Raw genomic sequence first — 13,103 nt, forward strand, 5'->3', positions numbered from 1 at the left:
TTCTGTAAATTAGCTCCACTCCAGTGGGGAGCTTACTGAGGGCGAGATGGAGCATTGCAGCAAGGAAGATCGAGAAGAGCGTTGGTGCGATGACACAGCCTTGCTTGACCCCGGTTCGTACGTGAACCCAACAACAAGCTGGAAGAACTAGAATCAAAGCGTGACATTTTATTTATATTACAGTTGCCGACCCATAATATATCCGAAATAATACTTGGGCAAAATCTTAAATGAAGTACTCAAATCGAAGCGGACCGAGACTTCAGGTATTGTCTGTTTAGTCTAGCCTGATAAACAAGCAACCTGCCTGCAACCGACTGATTTATCTTACTGCACTGGGATCTGAGCAATACGTCTTCATAGTTTAACCTAAGGCACACACAGCTCCACTGCAGCACATTCTAGACAGCATTATCATGTAGCCCCTATGTTCCAACTGTATTAAGCTCATATCAATACAATACTTATGCTTAAAAGATGCTGGGAGCTAGCAATGAGGGAACCTGAGCCCTAAAGCGCCAAGAAAACCAATGCAACCAGAAATTAAACTAAATAGAATACAATGAAACTAAATAATAAAATCAGGATATCAAATAACAAATTAGGCAACCCTCATAAGACAAGAGACAGAATTAAAAGTTGCAATAACTGTGCAAATGGCATACCAAAATAAAATTCTAAAAATTTACAAAAACACAAATAGAATCAAAAATATTCATTCAAAAATAATAGTGCGAAAGCAATACTGCAATGTAACCACGAAATGATGTGATTTCACTATCACTACTGTATGCTACTGTAATTTAATTCAGCCTCGAAATAGACCATACCACTTCAAAATAGCAGTTACAAAACTACTAATGCAATATATAAATACACAAGTAGAAAAACTAAAGATGCCGTGTGGGCTCTCAAATACGTGAACAGAAGTAGTTTAAAACTGGATTCTTAAAGAGCTCTTCCCTCTGTACTCAGGGGGAACGATTACTCACTCCCTACCCCCACAATTTATGCAGACGACACAGCTTTGAGTAATGGACAAAGTCTACAGTAGCGTCCAACCCCTTCACTCCCACCATTACAACTTGTGTGTGATTTGCCACCCATTGGCGATGGATGAGCGACATCTCTCGCCCTCATTTCTCTTTGGGGAGTGCGGAAAGAAAAAAACATGTTTGCAGACGTTCGTTTACTCTAAAGTTCCCGTTCCTTTCCCAGTCTCCTTCGCTTGTTTACCTCCCCGTGTCCACACCAAACGTTGCAATCCTCAGACTCTAGTTTTCATTTTGTGGTGTGGGGGGAGCTATTTAAGAGAACCGCGGAATTGTTACAGCACAGAAACAGGCCGCTCGGCTAATTAAATCTGCACCAATATTTCCCGCCTACTTTTTACGAATGAAAAATGACCGTGTCTCTTCTTTGATTCCAACAAAAAAAACGAATTTTAACCAGCAGTGTGCTCCGCGAAATCCGCCACCGGGCAACTCGAAGCCCAGAGCAGCCTGACTTCTTGACACAGTCCCCACGTTTAACTGCAACCCAACACCTGACTACGCCCTCGGAAGTTTCAACACTGGCAATTAAACGTACATCTTAGTATCAGAGGTCGCATTTTTAGTCTGAAAACAAAACATTTAATATGAATATATAAAATTACCTGAAAAGTGACCGAAACTCCCGAAATAATTCCTTTCGGTCTGGACAGATTATTAGCAGAACCAGAGGAAAGAAAGTTGGGAAGAGAAAAGAAATGCGTCGACACTAATTGGCGTTGCTAGCCAAATCTTTGCTGTAAGAATATTTGTTACTCATCCAAACAGATAGCTAGAATAACAAATAAAAAGGCGACCGGCACTGCACTAACTTCAGACAGAGGAGCTATTGTGCCCTCTCAAGTCAAGTCGAGCTTTAGTGACAGTCACCACCTCAACTTCCCAGAGCCTGCCCACTGCAAGCACTGCGCATGCACCGATCAAAAATGGACGTAGACTTGACTCTTGCGATCAACAAGTTGCGGAAGAAAGCCCTTTGGCCCATCCTAATTAAAACCTGACGCCCCCCTATTGTAGCATCCGATTGTTTTAGCCTCCATTATTCTATCTGGAAGTTTATTCATAAATTAACTGCTCTCTGTTTGGACTAATTTTCTGATAACAGTCCTATAGTTTGAATCTGGGTCCCCTAGTTCTACTCCCACTTTTAATTTAATTTAAAGCCAGAAGGTTGTGTGTTCAAGTCCCACTCCAGGACTTGAGCACATGAAGCTAGGCTGACACTTTCAGATGGGACGTGAAACCGAGGCCCTGTCTGCTCCTTCAGGTCACAGAATCACAGAATCCTCACAGTGCAGATAGAGGCCATTTCGGCCCATCGAGCCTGCACCGACACATATCCCACCCTATCCCCGTAACCCCACGTATTTAATCCCCCAACACTAAGGGTCAATTTATCATAGCCAAATCAATCCAAATCAACCTAACCCGCACATCTTTGGACTGTGGGAGGAAACCGGAGCACCCGGAGGAAACCCACGCAAACACGGGGAGAATGTGCAAACTCCACACAGACAGTCGCCCGAGGCCAGATTTGAACCCGGGTCCCTGGCGCTGTGAGGCAACAGTGCTAACCACTATGCCACCGTGCCCCCGTGCCACCGTGGATGTAAAAGATCCCATGGCACTATTTCGAAGAAGAGCAGGGGACTGATCCCCGGTGTCCTGGCCAATATTTATCCCTCAACCAACATAACAAAAACAGATTATCTGGTCATTATCACATTGCTGTTTGTGGGAGCTTGCTGTGTGCAAATTGGCTGCCATGTTTCCCACATTACAACAGTAGCTCCACTTCAAAAAGTACATTGGCTGTAAAGTGCTTTGAGACGTCTGGTGGTTGTTGTTGTGTATGTACCTTTAAGAGAATAACTGGTCTCAGACTGCAGTACCGGCAGTGACCACCCCTGTATAAAAGGCGCTATTGAGCCTCTGTGTTTTTAGTTTCACTATTGACTTCCACCAGTAAAGACTTACTTTGTTCACTCCGGCTGTCCGTGTCTCAATTATTCACGGATGTAACACTGGCGACGAGTAAGAAACGAATTTACCTGCAACTCGGCAGCACCTCAGACAACGTTATTGAAGGTCGAAGCCAGAAGAAAAAAAAAATCCAAAGAAACTCGAGAAACGGGCGTCGACCATGGGCAACCGCCCTTCAAATCGTCGGATTGGAAACTTGCAGGAGAGACTGTCCAGAGCCAGGCTTGGTTCCTCGGTCTGTGGTTTCCCAGCTAATCAGGCTGGTGGCAGGTAGTGCACTGATCCTTCCTGGGCTGCGGCGGGCTGAAGCTCGATCGGGTGGCTTTTCAACGGGGCCGGGCAGCGAGTCGGGAAGCAAAGAGAGAGAGAGAGGGTGGAGCACACAGGGCGCGGCCGGTGCTTCGGAGCCGGGCAGCGTTCGGACCTAAGAAGAGGGAGGGAAGTGTCCCAGAGGGTCCGCTCCACGATGGGAAAATAATAAAAGAAAAAAAAAAAATCAGTATTAAACACGTAAGAAACCGTGGAAAGCAGCGCTAACAACAGCGGGGAAGAAGGCAAAGCGCGGGAGGCGCCATTTTGTTAAATCGGGGAAGAAGGCAAAGCGCGGGAGGCGCCATTTTAGATTTGCAAGATGCCGAAGACTGGCTGTATCACTGCTTTTGATAATACAATAGAGGACTGGACCACGTATGTGGAAAGAGTCGAGGTATATTTCAAGGCAAACGAAATAGCGGAGGGGAAAAAGGCATCGATATTGCTAAACTTAATGGGCGGTAGAACGTACGGCCTATTGCGGGACCTGATTACTCCAGCCAAACCGAAGGCGAAGAGTTTTAACGAAATTGTTGCTGTCCTACAGGAACACTTAAACCCTGCACCACTGTTGATAGCAGAAAGATTTACATTCCACAGGAGAACTCAGCACAAAGATGAGAGCAATGCTGAGTATCTTACGGAACTATGCAAGCTATCAAAGCACTGCCAGTTCGGAGCAGGACTGGCAGATACCCTACGGGACAAATTTGTCTGTGGACTCCTGAGTAAAGGAACACAGAAGAAGTCACTCTCAGAGAAAGAGCTGACGCTAGATAAGGCTTTCAGCGTGGCAGTATCATATGAAGCAGCAGCCAGGGGAGCTGCAGAAATTCAACAAAAACCACAGGAATACGGCACCCACGAAATGACACGGGGATTTGCAAAATGTTATCGCTGCGGCAGAACTAACCATGACCAGAAGGACTGCTGGTCCAAAGACAAAATATGCAGGCAATGCGGGAAGATGGGACACATTGCACGAGTTTGCAGGTCTGGGAAGAAGACCAGCGACAACAAAAAGGCTACTAAGGAACCGTACAAGAAAATACCAAAGATGACGGACAGTAGTTCCGAAGACCAGATGAGCGATAGTGAATCCGGGAACAGGAGACTAAGCTGTCTCAAACTTCACAATGTAATCGCAAAAGAGGATCACCGAACTATTTGGGTCACCCTCACGATAGCAGGGTCCCAAGTTAAAATGGAATTGGATACAGGATCAGCGCTAACCGTCATGAATCGACGAGACTACGAGTGGCTATTTTCACACATACCCTTGAGAGAGACATCCATCGTCTTGACGACGTATACGGGGCAAAAAGTATACCCCAGAGGAAAAATAAGGGTGCCTGTCGAATACAACGGCAAGAAAATACGGAAATTGTATCTCTACATACTGCCAAATGGTGGACAACCGTTATTGGGACGGGAATGGATCAGGAAGATAAACTTAGATTGGCACTCCATTCATGCAATGACGGTGGACGGTAAAAAAGATGAAGACGTCACTCCTGGTCGATTGTCAACAATCTTAGCTTACGCCAAAGAGGTATTTCAACAAGAACTGGGCATGCTTAAAGGCGTAACCACCTCGATAAAAATAGAAGAGAATGCAGTTCCCAAGTTTTTCAAAGCAAGACCGGTACCATATGCAATTCGCCCAGCCGTCGAGGCAGAGCTGGAGAATCTGGAGAAGGCGGGCGTGTTGTCTAAGGTCGACTGGAGCGAGTGGGCGACACCCATCGTTCCTGTCATGAAGAAAACGTTAAGCAATAAGTCTGGGGAGCCAATGAAGATTCGCATCTGTGGGGATTTCAAGGTGACGGTGAACCCGGTCCTTCACACAGTACAATATCCTCTTCCAAGGATAGAAGATATATTCGCCTCACTGTCTGGAGGGAAGCGTTTTACAAAAATTGACCTAGCACAAGCATATTTGCAGATGGAGGTTGAGGAGTCCTCTAGGAAGTATCTCACGATAAACACTCACAAAGGTCTTTACCAGTATCATCGATTGGTATTCGGAGTAGCATCGGCTCCGGCGATATGGCAAAGAGCGATGGAACAAGTCCTGCAAGGGATTCCGGGGACTCAGTGTTACTTGGACGACATCCTTGTAACAGGTGAAGATGACAGTGAACACCTTAACAACCTAGAACAGGTGCTCACTAGACTACGGGAACATGGGCTGTGAGCCAACCGCCCCAAGTGCGAATTTTTAAAGAAACAGGTATCGTATTGTGGCCACGTGATTGATGAAGAGGGGTTACATAAATCCCCTGACAAAATTGAAGCGGTTGTTAAGGCCCCAGCGCCTGAAAATGTGTCGCAACTGAGGTCATTCCTCGGATTGGTGAATTACTATCATAAGTTTTTGCCGAATTTGTCGACAATTCTGCACCCACTGAACGCCCTGCTACGAACGGGGGTAGCATGGAAATGGAGCGATGATTGTAAGCGTGCTTTTCAGAAGAGTAAGGACTTAATCACTTCAAGCGAAGTTTTGGCTCACTACAACCCAGCACTGCCAATCAGGCTGGCGTGTGATGCGTCTCCCTACGGCATTGGGGCGGTACTGTCACATAAATTCCTTGATGGTTTAGAGAGGCCGATAGCTTTTGCGTCACGCTCGTTAACTTCTGCCGAGCATAACTACGCCCAGATTGACAGAGAGGCCCTCAGCCTAGTGTGGGGGGTGAAGAAGTTCAATCACTACCTACACGGTCAAAAATTTACTCTACTAACCGATCATCAACCTCTTGTCTCCATTTTCAACCCTCAGAAGGGCGTACCGATAATGACAGCACAACGGCTGCAGAGATGGTCCCTTTTCCTAGGGGCACACCAATATGACATCGAGTACAAAGGAACTAAACAGCATGGAAATGCTGATGGATTGTCACGTCTACCGTTGCCGACGGTGGAAGAAGAAGACCTTGCAGTGGATCCAATGGAGTTATTCCACTCGACCATAGTCGAATGTCTCCCTGTGACGAATGCAAACATAGAAAAGGAAACACGGAATGACCCGACACTATCACGGGTCTATGATTTAACGGTGAAGGGATGGCCAGCACATGGCGAACCACTGCTACCAGCCTTCTCGCCGAGAAGAGAACAGCTGTCAGTGTGCAGTGGAACCTTGATGTGTGGATCCAGAGTAGTAATTCCACCTAAGTTGACGGATAGAGTGCTCAATGAGCTTCATGAGGGTCATCTGGGTGGGGTAAAAATGAAGAGCTTAGCCAGAGCGTTTGTGTGGTGGCCGGGAATCGATAGAGAAATTGAAGAGATGACCAAGAGCTGTGCAGGATGCCAGAAGGTCCAAAACGCCCCACCACAAGCTCCTCTGCATCCATGGGAGTGGCCCTCATCTCCATGGCAAAGGGTGCACATTGATTTTGCTGGTCCCTTCATGGACTCGATGTGTTTAATTGCGGTGGATGCACATTCAAAGAGGCCAGAAGTAATAAAAATGTCCTCAACCACCACGGAAAAAACTATCACAGTTTTACGAACCATATTCGCCAGGAATGGGCTGCCTGAACAGATTTGCTCTGACAATGGACCACAGTTTGTGTCTGAAGAGTTCTGGAGGTTCTTGAAGAACAATGGTGTTAAGCATTACACATCTGCCCCATATCATCCAGCCACTAATGGATTGGCCGAGAGGTTTGTCCAAACATTCAAGAAGGCTATCAAGGCAATGTGTAATGAAGATATACCCCTACAACACAAGGTGGACAACTTCTTGTTTGCCTACCGGAATGCGACACATGCGGTTACCAACCAAACTCCAGCCATGATGTTCTTCAATCGAAGACTACGATGCCGCTTGGATTTGGTTAAGCCAAACGTCCGAAGAGATGTGGAGAACAGGCAGTTTCAGAATATGAATGAAAGGCCGACCAGGAGTTTTAAGATAGGTCAACCAGTTTTGGCCCGGGACTACCGCACTGAGAAATGGCAGCCAGGAACGATTTGTACACGACAAGGACCTCTCATGTATACCATGGACGTTGGGGAGAGCATTGTAAGACGCCATGCTGACCAGATTCTAGAGTCACGGGAAAACGTCAACTCCACACCACGATCTGATACACCTGGTAATGAAATCGACGTTCCAATTGCAGCTACCGCAGAACCGGTAATATTGGAAGCAGATGAACCACACAACGACATTGATCCCGACTCAACATTGCCAGAAGAACCTGATACCCCAAAGAGGCGTTATCCAGACAGAATCAGGAAGCCTCCTCAAAGACTGAACTTATAATTGCTTAAACTTAACCAATGTATCTAGCAACAGTAATTGTGATTGTAACTAGTTATCATTTAGTTGTTAAATGAATGTTATGTACTGTTTATCTAAAAGGGGAGGAATTGTTGTGTATGTACCTTTAAGAGAATAACTGGTCTCAGACTGCAGTACCGGCAGTGACCACCCTGTATAAAAGGCGCTATTGAGCCTCTGTGTTTTTAGTTTCACTATTGACTTCCACCAGTAAAGACTTACTTTGTTCACTCCTGCTGTCCGTGTCTCAATTATTCACGGATGTAACAGTTGTGAAAGGTGCTATATAAATGCAAGTCTTTAATAACTTTTTCTATGCTTTTAAAATTTTATATATCTCTATAACATCATCTCTGGGATGCCTCCTTTCAAGACTGAAAAGCTCTGGTCTGTCCAGTCTTTGCCTTTGGGGATCAGCCTTGTGGCTCTTCTCTGCACTAACTCCAGCGCTTGAATGTCTTGTTTCTTATCAATGAGAACTGGCTACAGTATTCGAGGTGTGGTCTTAACAGTACACTATGAAGTTTGGTTACTAATTCATCTTGACTTGTATCCTGTTTGTTTTATTGATGGCTGCTCTGCATTGGTTTAACATACTTAGCGTTCAATCTATTAAAATTCCACGGTCTCTTTCAGCCTCATACTTAGCTATTTCAAACTAATCATGGGTTATGCGCATTGTCTATATTTTCTTCCTATGTGAAGACAAGTTATTGGTGAATGAATAACTAGAGGAGCAGAAAATTCCTCCAACTAAATATTGGGAAGACCGAAGTGTTGGGGTAGATTTTCCCAAACCTGTCAGGAAGAAGGTGGGACTTCCCCTTTTGGGTTTTTGACCTGCCTACTTCGCCGTCCGGCCAATCAGCGCGATTTTCCCTTGATTGACCTTGTTAAGCCTGCCCAGCGGGCTCAGCAGGCCAATTAAGGGCCACCCGGCAACAGGTGACGTCACAGACTGCAATTTCATCTGTCAAGAGTTCTTGACAGATGAAATATCAGTGTTTTACAGCTGTTTGAAGCTGTGAAACACTGACAGTCTGAGTTCTACCATAAGTCATTCTGCACAGACTCAGTTAGAACTCTCACCAGCACTCAAAGCTGAAGGCTGTCACTTTTGACAGATCGCAGCCATTCAGCTTTAAGTTCCAGCTGAGTGATGGACTCCCGACGGCTACAGGAAGAAAGGCTGTTAAGGTAAGTACAGGTAAGTAAAAGTTCTTTACACACTTTAGACACACCAAACACACTTACCTTTACACTCATGCACCCATGACTCACCTGAGCACCGACATCGCGACCCCTCCAAGTCCTTCAACCCGATGGCCCGACTCCTCTAACCTGGCGTGGTTTGGAGCCGTCGGGAAACCCACACGAAACCCCTCAAAATAGGGATTAGGCTAAAAACTGCCTGTTAACTACCTGTTAACAGGCAGTTAATTGGCACTAATCCCTTCCCGCCTGGTTTCGGCGGGTCCCAGTGCGGGGCAGGTACCCGCCGCCCCTGAAACTTACATGGGGCTGGGTTTTGGGCGGGATGGTGTCGGGACCCCCGAATTCGGGATTTTCCCCCCCAACACGCCTGAAACCCCACCTGACGGCTCCACGAAAATCTAGCCCATTGTCTTCAGTCCCCGCCACGAAATCCGTTCCCTAGCCATCAACTCCATCCCTCTCCCTGGCAACTGTCTGAGCCTGAACCAGACCGTTCACAAACTTGGTGTCATATTTGACCCAGAAAGGAGCTTCTGACCACATATCTGTCTACTTCCACCTCTGTAACATTGCCCAACTCCGCCCCTGCCTAAGCCCATCTGCTGCTGAAAACCTCATCCATGCCTTTGTTACCACTGGACTTGACTATTCCAACACTCTCCTGGCTGGCCGACCATCTTCCTATATTACAACAGTGACTACACTTCAAAAAGTACTTAGAATCATAGAATGGTTAGAGCACAGAAGGAGGCCATTTGGCCCGCCGAGCCCGTGCCTGCTCTCTGCAAGAGCACTTCAGCTAGTCCCACTCCCCCGCCCTTTCCCCATAGCCCTGAAATTGTTTTCCATTCCGTTTTGAAAACCACAATTGAGTCTGCCTCCACCACCCCTTCAAGCAGTGCATTCCAGATCTTAACCAATCGCTGAGTAAAAGAGTGTTTCCTTATGTTGCCTTTGGTTCTTTTGCCAATCACCTTAAATCTGTGTCCTCTGGTTCTCAACCCTTTCACCAATGGGAACAGTTTCTCATTGTCTAGCCCCATCATGATTTTCAACACCTCTATCAAATCTCCTCTCAAACTTCTCTGCTCTAAGGAGAACAACCCCAGCTTCTTTAGTCTATCCACATAACTGAAGTCCCTCATCCCTGGAATCATTCTCGTAAATCTTTTTTAACCCTCTCTAAGGCCATCACATCCTTCCTAAAGTGCGGTGCCCAGAATTAGACACAATACTCCAGTTGAGGCCGAACCAGTGTTTTATAAAGGTTCATCATAACATCCTTGCTTTTGTATGCTATGCCTCTATTTATGAAGCCCAGTATCCCGTATGCTTTTTTAACTGGTTTCTCAACCTGCCCTGCCACCTTCAACTATTTGTGCAAATATACCCCCAGGTCTCGCTGTTCATGCACCCCTCTTTAGGATTGTACCATTTAATTTACATTGCCTCTCCTCATTCTTCCTACCAAAATGTATCACTTCACACTTTTCCGTGTTAAATTTCATCTGCCACGTGTTCGCCCATTTCACCAGCCTGTCTATGTCTTCTTGAAGTCTATTACTATCCTCTTCACTGTTCACTATTACTTCCAACTTTTGTGCCATCTACACATTTTGAAATTGTGCCCTGTACTCCTAAGTCCAAGTCATTAATAGATATCAAGAAAAGCAGTGGTCCTAGTACCAACCCCATGGGGAACACCACTGTGTACCTTCCTCCAGTCCGAAAATCAACCGTTCACCAAATTAGTCAAATTTTATGTCTTATAATACTCCTGTGAAGTGCCTTGGGATGTTTTATTGCGTTATATAAATACAAGTTGTTGTTGTTGTTTGGTGAAGACAGATGCAAAGTATTCATTTAGTACCTCAGCTATGCCCTCTGCCTCCATGTGTAGGTCTCATTTTTGGTCCCTAATCAGCCCCACCCCTCCTCTTACTACCCGTTTATTATTTATATTCCTTTAGAAGACTTTTGAATTACCTTTTATGTTAGCTGCAAATCTATTCTTATAATCTCTCCCTTTGCCCCTCTTATTTTCTTTTTCACTTCCCCTCTGAACTTTCTATATTCAGCCTGATTATCGCTTGTATTCTCAACATGACATCTGTCATACATGCCCTTTTTCTGCTTCATCTTACTCTTTATCTCCTTCGTCATCCAGGGAGCTCTGGCTTTTGATTCCCTATCTTTCCCCCTCATGGGAATGTACCTCAACTGTACCTGAACCATTGATTACAGCTTTGCCTGCCAATCTTTGATTCCAATTTACCCGGGCCAGATCCGTTCTCAACTCACTGAAATTGGCCTTCCTCCAATTAAGTATTTCTACTCTAGATTGCTCCCTATCCTTTTCCATAGCTAATCTAAACCTTATTAAAGTATGATCACTGTTCCCTAAATGTTCGCCTACTGACACTTGCTCCACTTGAGCCACCTCATTCCCCAGAACCAGATCCAGCAATGTTTCTTTCCTCGTTGGGCTGGAAACCTACTGATCTGGAAAGTTCTCCTGAACACACTTCAGAAATTCTTCCCCCTCTCTGCCCTTTACACTATTACTATCCCAGTCTATATTAGGATAATTGAAGTCCCCCATTATTACTACTGTATAGTGCTTGCACCTCTGTAATTTCCCTGCAAATTTGCTCCTCTATATCTTTCCCACTAGTTGGTGGCCTGTAGAATACACCTAGTAGTGTAATAGCACCTCTATTATTTCTTAACTCTAACCAACTGGATTCTGTTCTTGACCCCTCCAGGACATCCTCTCTCTCCCCAACACTAACATTCTCCTTAATCAATACTGCCACCCCACCTCCTTTCTTTCCTTCCCTCTCTTTCCTGAACACCTTATATCCAGGAATATTTAAAACCTAGTCCTGCCATTTTTTGAGCCAGGTCTCCATTATCGCCATGAAACCATATTTGCATGTGGTTATTTGCGCCTGCAGCTCACCAACCTTATTTACCACACTTTGTGGGTTTACACACATGCACTGTAAACCTGGCTTAGACTTTCTTGTATTCTCTCTTAGTCTGACCTCACCTAATAACTTACTAATTCTTACTCTAGTGCTATTTGTCTCTCCCAATCCTTTGTGCACTTTGTTTCTCCTTTCTATTGCTACATCCTGGTGCCCATCCCCCTGCCAAATTAGTTTAACCCCTCCCCAACTGCACTAGCAAACCCCACCGCGGGGACATTGGTCCCGGCTCTGTTGAGGTGCAACCCATCCGGCCTGTACAGGTCCCACCTCTCCCAGAACCAGTCCCAATGTCCCAGGGATCTGAAGCCCTTCTTCCTGCACCATCTCTCCAGCCACACATTCATCTGCTCTATCCTCCTATTTCTATACTCACTAGCTTGTGGCACAGGGAGTAATCCAAAGATTACTACCAAAGTGGTTCATTGGCTGTAAAGTGCTTTGGAACGTCCGGTGGTTGTGAAAGGCGCTATATAAATGCAAGTCTTTCTTTTCTTTCCACCATTCATAAACTTGAGCTCATCCAAAACTCTGCTGCTGATATCCTAACTCGCACCAAATCCCATTCACCCATCACTAGTGCTTGCTGACCTACATTGGCTCCCCGTCCGGCAACACCTCAATTTTAAAATTCTTATCCTTGTTTTCAAACCCCTCAATGGCGTCACCCATCCCTATCTCTGCAACCTCCTCCAGTCCTACGACCCTCTGAGATCTCTGCAGTCCTCCAATTCTGGCCTCTTGTACATCCCCTATTTTAATCACTCCACCATTAGTAGCTAGCTTTCAGCTGCCTAGGCCCTAAACTCTGGAATTCCTTCCTTAAACCTCTCTCTCCTCCTTTAAGATGCTCCTTAAAAGCTATCTCTTTGACCAAGCTTTTGGTCATGTCCTAATACCTTATGTGGCTCGGTGTCAAATTCTGTTTGATAACACTCCTGCAAAGCACCTTGGGATGTTTTACTATGTTAAAGGCACTATATAAATGCACGTAGTTGTTCCTGTTGTTGTATAGTCTTGGGAGATGCTTATTTAGCGGAATTTAATTTCCTTATTTCTTTTATTTAAACTGTTGTGGAATTTAAATCATGCACATTATAATGGTGACAGCTTTGTGCACTACAAAATGCATACAAAAACTAAATAGGAAAATGGAAAATATTTTAAGAATTATGTTAACTCATCATTTATTGATTTTACTCTACAGCCCTTTTATTTGTTACAGCCCCTCCAGAATGTCCGTTCACTTGTGAA

General features: G+C 45.3%; 1 protein-coding gene across 3 annotated transcripts in view; it reads right to left on the reverse strand.

Annotated features, from left to right (window-relative positions):
• LOC147114789 (copine-3-like) overlaps positions 1-2,036 on the reverse strand; it is a 103,806-nt gene extending 101,770 nt beyond the window's left edge. The window contains exon 1 of one of the 3 annotated variants that reach the window (XM_085992732.1): positions 1,658-2,036. The gene's annotated coding sequence lies outside the window, so the exon portion shown is untranslated. Of the gene's footprint in view, positions 1-1,386; positions 1,523-1,657 lie in introns of those variants that run through there. The other 2 variants (XM_085992730.1, XM_085992731.1) reach the window with 2 other exon arrangements.
• Between the last annotated feature and the right edge of the window lie 11,067 nt (positions 2,037-13,103).

Source organism: Somniosus microcephalus, chromosome 7, assembly GCF_052327205.1.
Source record: "Somniosus microcephalus isolate GS21.2 chromosome 7, FLI_Smic_1.0, whole genome shotgun sequence".
In the NCBI taxonomy this organism is placed as follows: domain Eukaryota; kingdom Metazoa; phylum Chordata; class Chondrichthyes; order Squaliformes; family Somniosidae; genus Somniosus; species Somniosus microcephalus.